Source organism: Cebidichthys violaceus, unplaced genomic scaffold (assembly GCF_023349555.1).
Source record: "Cebidichthys violaceus isolate CVI_PGR_0920_01 unplaced genomic scaffold, fCebVio1.0.p SCAF_86, whole genome shotgun sequence".
Taxonomy (NCBI): Eukaryota; Metazoa; Chordata; class Actinopteri; order Perciformes; family Stichaeidae; genus Cebidichthys; species Cebidichthys violaceus.
In genome coordinates, this window is record NW_027176971.1 from 298,262 (window position 1) to 306,170 (window position 7,909).

Genomic DNA, 7,909 nt, shown 5'->3' on the forward strand with positions numbered 1-7,909 from the left:
TTATGGTATGGAAAGCAGTGCGTTGGAGCAGGACAGTGTGCACGGGATGTTTACATGTGGCCCATCAGGGGGTCACATCCTGTTCTTCATAAAGTCAAGTGCTCTCCCACCCTCTCAGCGTAACGCCGTCACGCTCTGATCACGATTAAGCTCTTTTTTTTTTTTTTTTTTTATCTGCTGATGCTAAACCAGCGGTTAGTCCTCACCTCATGATGGATGTAGTTCAAAGACGGAGGTCACGGTGGTGGCTCTAGATTTGTTTCCTGTCGTCGTGCGCTGCAAAGATTTATTGATGTGTGCTGATCCCAGAGAACTCATGAGGCAGCGTTTTTATTCTCTGTGACATGAGAAACGATGACTTTGACTTGGAACTGACATTTATTATAAAGCTGGAGCCAACTTATATCTCAACATTATTTATCACTGGAATTTGTTACATGTAAAAGTTCTGTTTGTAAATGTTTCTTTAGTAAAATGATGTCAGTATAATCATTAAAATGTAGTATTCGTGTTTTTGTTTCTGTCTCTCTCCGCTACCTCCGCTGAAGCCTCGCTAAGCTAACGTTAAGCTAGCGGTTGGCATGGCTCTGAACCACAGTGAAGGGAAAAGACACTTTGAAGTCGGTGCACTTTGTAACATCTGCTATGAGGCTATGTTTCTGTCAGAGACGTTTCCTTCCAACTGTGAAAACACTTTTAGGACTGTAAAGCTCTCAGGAAATCAAATCTCACGGGAATCACCTGCACTAAAGATGTCCGACTTTCACCAGCTCAGAGCGTCTCACCTGGAAGTGAAACACAAACATAGTTGTTAATTGTTATGTGTCTTTGTAGTTATCCTATTAATTTGGAGTCTTCCGAGTCGTTTTAAATCTGTTTTTAATAATTTTCTGTCTTTTATTGTCATTTCATGTCTTTTTTTAGTAATTGTGCATCTTTGTAGTTGTTTTTGTATATTTTTTTAGAGTCTCACTGTAGTTGTTTTGCATCAGTTTGTAAGTTTTGTGTATCTTTGTAGGTATTTTGCGTCTTTGTAGATGATTGCGTCTCTTTGTAGTTGGTGGCATATCTTCATTGTGTGTCAATTTGTTGCTGTTTTGTAACTCTTTGTAGTCATTTCAATATCATTTTGCATCTCTTCTTGTTCGGTGTCTCTTATAAATCTTTATATGTGTCTGTCGTTTTATTGCCTCCGTTTGTAGTCTTTTTGTGTCTCTTCGTAGTCAGTTTTAGTCTCTTTGTAGGCGTTTTGCATCTTTGTAGTTGTTAGGCATATCTTGTCAGTTTGTGTGTATTTGTTGCTGCTTTGCATCTTGTTTTATTTTTTGTTGCATCTTTTGTTTTGTCTCTTAAACCTTCTATGTGTCTCCGTAGTTGTTTTGTGTCTCTTTTTAGTCATTTCTGTGATTGTTTTGTGTGTCTTTCTATTCATTTTGAACTTCTCTTTGTGGAGGTTTTAGCATCTCTTTTTAGTCTACTCTTTGTAGTCGTACGTCTCTTTGGCCCTTTTCCTTCTCTATTATTAACTAATAGAAACAAATATTGGTTCGGATGTGGTCGGCCGTTACTAAATATTAAAAGACTCAGGTAAAGATCATGATCAGCATGACTAAATGTTAAGCGTAAAGACGTCCAGCTGGAGTAGAATAACTGTCTTGTCTAATAAAAAAAGAAAAGTCATTGGTTGCCTTCTGGTTGTTTGCGTTGACGTTTCCCTCCATCATGTCCTGCACCTCCTCCTGGCCTCCTCACTCTGGACGTCTCCTCTGTCTTCAGAGACAGAAACCCATCTGGAGCCCCCGAGGGCCAAAGCACGACTGAAAATGTGATCGTTTTACAGAAAAACAAATAGATGCAACGACTCGGAGAACATTAACAACAGCAGAACTCAGAATGTGGTTTGTTTTGTGAGTCATTTGTTTTTTACTCAGTGTTTTCTCGTTTAATAATTTCTTTGTGAAATGCGTTCCTCTTAACTCTTTTCTGTCTACGCTGATTGTTTTTGTCAGTGGCTGTTTTCTGGTTTGCATCATTCATTTTTCTACAAGCAGAACCAGTGGCTTCTTTTCAATCGTGTTTATTGTGATTTTAGTGTGTAGCAGAGATTTGAAGCTGAACTCAGGCTGGATTCATGGTCCCTTGAGGTGAGGAGGATGGTGCTCTCTCTCTCCCAGACTCTGGCTTATTTCACTATTATTTTTAAAAGGTTGTGAATCCCAGATAAATGACTAACTTGAGCATTTAAAAATTAAACCTGCAGCTAATTGGCTCCACACAAATCGGACAATATACCACCCACATGCAAAAAAAAAAGCCTCATTTCTGGCCTTGAACCTGTGTGCTGTCTGTGTTTGTGTCTGTTTCAGGATGCGCTCGCCTCAGGGACAATCTATTCTGTTTGTTTGAGCAGAGCTGCAATTATCTCTTTAAGCCCCAGTTTGTTTGTTCAGCGAATATGTTATACAAAACAGTTAGTACTCAGACACACAAAGTAGAAAATATGATAATTTCCCCAACAGACAAGGTTCCACGTCAGAGACATGACATGTGCCTTTGTATTTAATGGTCAATATACATTCTTTCTATTACGTTGTTTTTTTAAATTTTGTTTTATATTATGTTGGACTTTTTTTATTTTTTTTATTTTCTGTGTTCACAACTACACCTTATAACTCTGGTTTTGAAATATTCTATACAAATAAAGTCTATTATTATTATTATTATAATTATAAACTGTTTATAAGAAATGGACGTAGTCACCGTAATGTCATTGGTTTGTGGACTGCCATTTTGAAGCCTTGAGTTCAGCCGTCGACACCTTTTTTTGGGCCGTCGCCATGTTGGTTTTTGACCGTCCCCATCTTGGCGTTTGACTGTCGCCATCTTGGCCTCTGACTGTCGCCATCTTGGCGTTTGACTGTCGCCATCTTGGCCTCTGACTGTCGCCATCTTGTTTTTTTTTTGCCGTCGCCATCTTGGTTTTTGACCGTCCCCGTCTTGGTTTTTGCCCGTCCCCATTTTGGTTTTAGGCCGTCCCCATCTTGTATTGTCCATATGCTTGTAGATAATCCGAAAAAGATCCAATCATGTTGGATAATGCTGGACAGGAACTTTCACAAAGTTTTACGGACGTTTCATGACCTTTTTTTGCTGTCTTTCGTTCGGCCTCCGTCAAAGTCTTGTTGAACTGATGTTTTCATTTTTCGGGGGCTTTGCTTCTCAACACCACTTGATAGAAAGTTAGATAGTTGACCATAGAGAGCTAAGGGAGGTGAGTACTACAATTTATATTATTTTTGGGTGAACTATTCCTTTTAGCAGGTACAACGTTTACCACCTTATTTTAGCATGTTACCACGCTCACACTTGCAGGTTTAAAACTTAAACTGTTGACCTCATGGTATTTTCCTATAGACTGCAGTTACATATCAGTTTTTTTTTTATTATTAGTGTACTATCTGAACTGTCAGACTTGTCTTTTTAAAGGCAGTTATTCTGAAAGAAGAAGTTTTACGGTGCAGCGTTGTCAGATGACTTTTATTCTTCTTTATGATCCCTCTCACTTTGAACTTTCTGTGAGTTCTTAGTGGTCATTATCTCCGTGAGCGGAGCTGTAAATTACATCTAAAGTGGCTGAACGCACACACACACACACACACACACACACACACACACACACACACACACACACACACACATGCTGCTTGCTCTTCTGCCCAAAGCCTCCGATGGTGATTAAGTGTTTAATGTGCGCTTTGGAGGAACTGCAGGATTTCTGTGGTGGATCAGCACTAATTCTCTTAACCCCCTTCACTCAAGATATGATCCGTGTTTGATCCCTGTTTTATTACAGTGGCTCTGTATCAGCGGACTCAAAGCAGCCGCCTCTGGGAAGTCTTGTAAAGGATCTCTGCTGCACGCCAACGAAGCTCTGCCCGATAGTACAGACTGAGATAACTGCAGCAGCAGCAGCAGCCATGAAATATAACTACGATCAACGCAACATTAAACTTAACGTCATGACTGCGTTTGAGACCACTCTCGTGTTTGCTGTGGAAGAAGTACTCGGATCCTTTTGTGAAAGTAAAGATATCACAGTCAAAAATACTCCATTACAAGTAAAAGTCCTGCATTCAAAATGTAAAAGTATGATCAGCAAAATGTGCTTTAAGTATCAAAAGTTACAGTAAACACTATCACAGTGTCGCCATCTTGGAATACGCCCACCCTAAAGCATCCCCTGCTTTATGGGCTGTTTTGAAGGGCTTTTATTTTGAAATGCTACCTCAGAATGTCCTGGTTCTCTCTGAAGGACACTTAGAGGTGGTCTGCTATCAACCTGAGGTGAAATGATTTTGTAACTATGCACTATTTCCTCTAAAATCAAATCTGAAATTAGACAAATTGTCTCATGAATGTGATTTGAAGTTAGCTCGTGAATGAGATTTTGAAGGGCTTTAATTTTGAAATGCTACATCAGAATGTCCTGGTTCTCTCTGAGAGACACCTTGAGGTGGTCTGATATTAAGATGCACATTTTCAAGAGCTTTCTGTTATGTCAGTTATTCTTTAATCCAGCCCTTATTTTACTTGTAATCAGAAGAACATTTATTTATGTATTTCTATTTATTATTTATAATTAATTATTATTAATAATTGTTAAAATGTACTTTCTTTATTTGATTTGACAGTTGTTGGCTACACAGAGACTTTGTTACTACTACTATACTTCTTGAATATATATATATATATATATATATATATATATATATATATATATATATATATATATATATATATATATATATGGCACTAAATAGCGCAAGTTAGATAAATTTGTAATGTTTCAGACCTTTGCCTGAGGAGATTTTCTCGATTTTCTCAAACCTTTTTGAATGTTAATTGAATACCCCTGCTCTAGCAGCTGGTTAGCTTAGCTTAGCACAAAGACTAGAAACAATCCAAAACAAATATATTCAATTTACAATGATGATAAAACAGAACAAATCCTCACATTTAAGAAGTAACTATTTGCTATTTTTGTTGTATAATCATCTCATTATAATAATTGCCATGCCGGTCACAATATGCTAATAACGTCTATTGTGTTCATGATATTTTACATTTTAATGGACTTAACCTACAGAACTCGTTGAACCATTAACATAATGATGTTTACGTGCCTCCAGTACTGGCTGACATGTATTATGAGAGAAGGCTGGTCATTCTCATTCTTACCAAATCCCCTGAAAGCACCAAAGCCTGATGGGTTTTATGTTGCGTGTCCTTGATCTGTATCTGAGGCTGAGGTGAGGAATGAGGTATTCTCCGTGATTTAACTCATCTTTTTTACATCCTCGGCTGCAGGTACACCCTCTAGCTCTGCTGTCGGCTCAGACGATGCCTGGAAATGTGAAGCGGTTGACTCTTATGTGGGTGTGAGTGGCCTTCAAGGTGAGAAAAACAAAGTCTGAAGACAAGAGAGACATTTCTGAAACTCTTTGGACAACAACAACAACACTTAGAGGCATAGTTAAGTTGAGTGAAGGACCAAGGACAGCGAAGAAGTTAGTTATTTTACTGTGCCGTCATAAACGCCTCTGCCAACTTTCTCTCTGTTTGCTGAAAAGAAGTTTAGATGACCTTTTGAAAATGTTTAATAGCCGGAGTTCTGTTGTTTGTACAGTCGGAACTCAGAGCCTCGAGTATTTATTCACTTTCCTGTGAAGAAAGATCATCGTCATTCATTTTGTTTTCATGCGTTGGAGAATCCCTGCAGTGCTTTTTCATAGAGCTGGACCATGAGACCAGGAGACAAGAGGCCACGGGTGAGTCAGAGGCTAATGTAGTACAACATGAGTCAGCTGTGGTGAGTCAAAACGTTGCACTGAAAAAAATAATAATAAATACTGAGCAGAAAATCTAACGGGAAAATCAGAAAATGGGGATTCCAGCAACTGGATCTTAACATGAAATATCACATTCATGCAGAATATATTATAAATAATCTTCTGCCTTCAGTGTGCATCAAGTATTTACTGTATAATTGAGTAATCAGCTTGATTGCAACCTTTGCAACCGATCTTTTATTGCACAAAGACAGGAAACCCCTACCTGCTCCTCTAAAGCTCACTGATTAATTATTTACCAAACAGATATGAGAGCGCAATCAACCTCATTTTTATTTATTTTGTTTTGTTTGATTTGATTTTATACTCAACGTGTTAGTAAATGGTTGTTTTCCAAATGTTTAATATGTAAAGTTTATGGTCTCAATCTCTAGTTTACAGTCTTCTTCAATACAGCATGATGTTCATTTAGTACATTATGCTCCATTTAGAGTCAAACAGACCATAAAGCAGGGGGTGATTTAGGGGCGGGGCTACACGCTGATTGACAGGTCTCTACCACGGTGTTGTCCGTGTAATCGTCTTTTAACTTAAACTCTTTCACAGTGTGTTTTGGTCGCCGAAAAATTTCTTATTCAGTGTTTGGTTGTACTTTGCGCCGCCCTCTCCTGTCATTTCTGGTTGCAAAAAATAAACAAAGATGGTGACGACCAAAAACCAACATGACAAAGGCCAAAAACCAACATGACGATGGCCAAAAACCAACATGAAAAAGGCCAAAAACCAAACTTGGTAAAAATCCTCCAAACAGTGCTTCCTACCAGGAAGGGTACATTCTTAGAAAACATCATCATTCTAAGAATGTTCTCACATATTCTCCATGAATAAGGTCCCTGTTGAATAATCTGCATGTCCTTGATTAATGAGTTTAGAGGTGGACAGACACCGGCTAGCTGTTTCTACCCGTTTCCAGTGTTTGTGCTAAGCTACGCTAACATATTTATCATGCAGACATCTCGATCTTGCTGTCATCTACCTTTAATGTTGAACTATTTCCTTGACGGTGTGTGTCTTGTGTTTTCCTGCAGCACAAAAAAGTAAGAAACTAATGAGAACTTCAGAGCGTCAGACTTTTAAGAGAAGCTGCTAGGACATATATGTTCTGTTGCTAGGAGAAGTCCTAGCAACAGAACATATACGTTTAATCTCCACCTGCTGAAGGCTGTTAGATTACCGTACATTCCTGCGGCCGACGTCTCCGATAACTCCGACTTCTGAACAGTAAAATCAAACAGCAGTGATTCATTCGTGTTCCTTCAAACTACAGCTGGAAGTACTGGGATGTTCCATCTCCGTAAACACATTCCTTACACATTAACAACACACTGTTCCTCTGGTGTCTGGCTTGGATTAAGAGAATACAACAAAGGGATACGTCCACGTTGTAGTGATTCTCTTCCATTCAAAATCCTGATTAACACGATAGTAAATGCAGGAAATAAACACGGAATGTGTGTTTATTTTCCTGGCTTTCCTTTAACGCTGGCTTTTTGTGAATGACTGGTTCATTTGACTTCCTCGTGGCCTCTAGGTAAATATAATAAAGTGAGGTTGATCATAACTTTTGTGCGTCTGTCAGTGAGCTGTGTGTCAAACAGGAGGAGTCGGATTCCCAAAATATGGCTCCTGAAGCATCTGCTGACAACGAAGGGAGCATGTTAATGTTTCTGATTTAAGATGACATCATGAAGTGTTTAAGAGCTTAAAGTAGCTCAGAGAAGTCCGACAATCACCAACTGATGTTCAACAGTAAACACATAAAGAGGATTTTATTTCAATCGCTGGATTATCCTTTACAATTGGTGCTAAATGGAGAATTATCAAATCAAATTGTGATTATCTGTTTAGTCAGCTGATAAACACAACGGCATATTTAGTGGTAAAAATTAAGAAATGAAGAGAAAAAAAGAATCTGAAATTTTCTGAGATTAAAGTCACAAATTTACAAGAAATAAATTTAGAAAAATTGTGGGAGGGTTTTTCCATTTTATACTACTTCA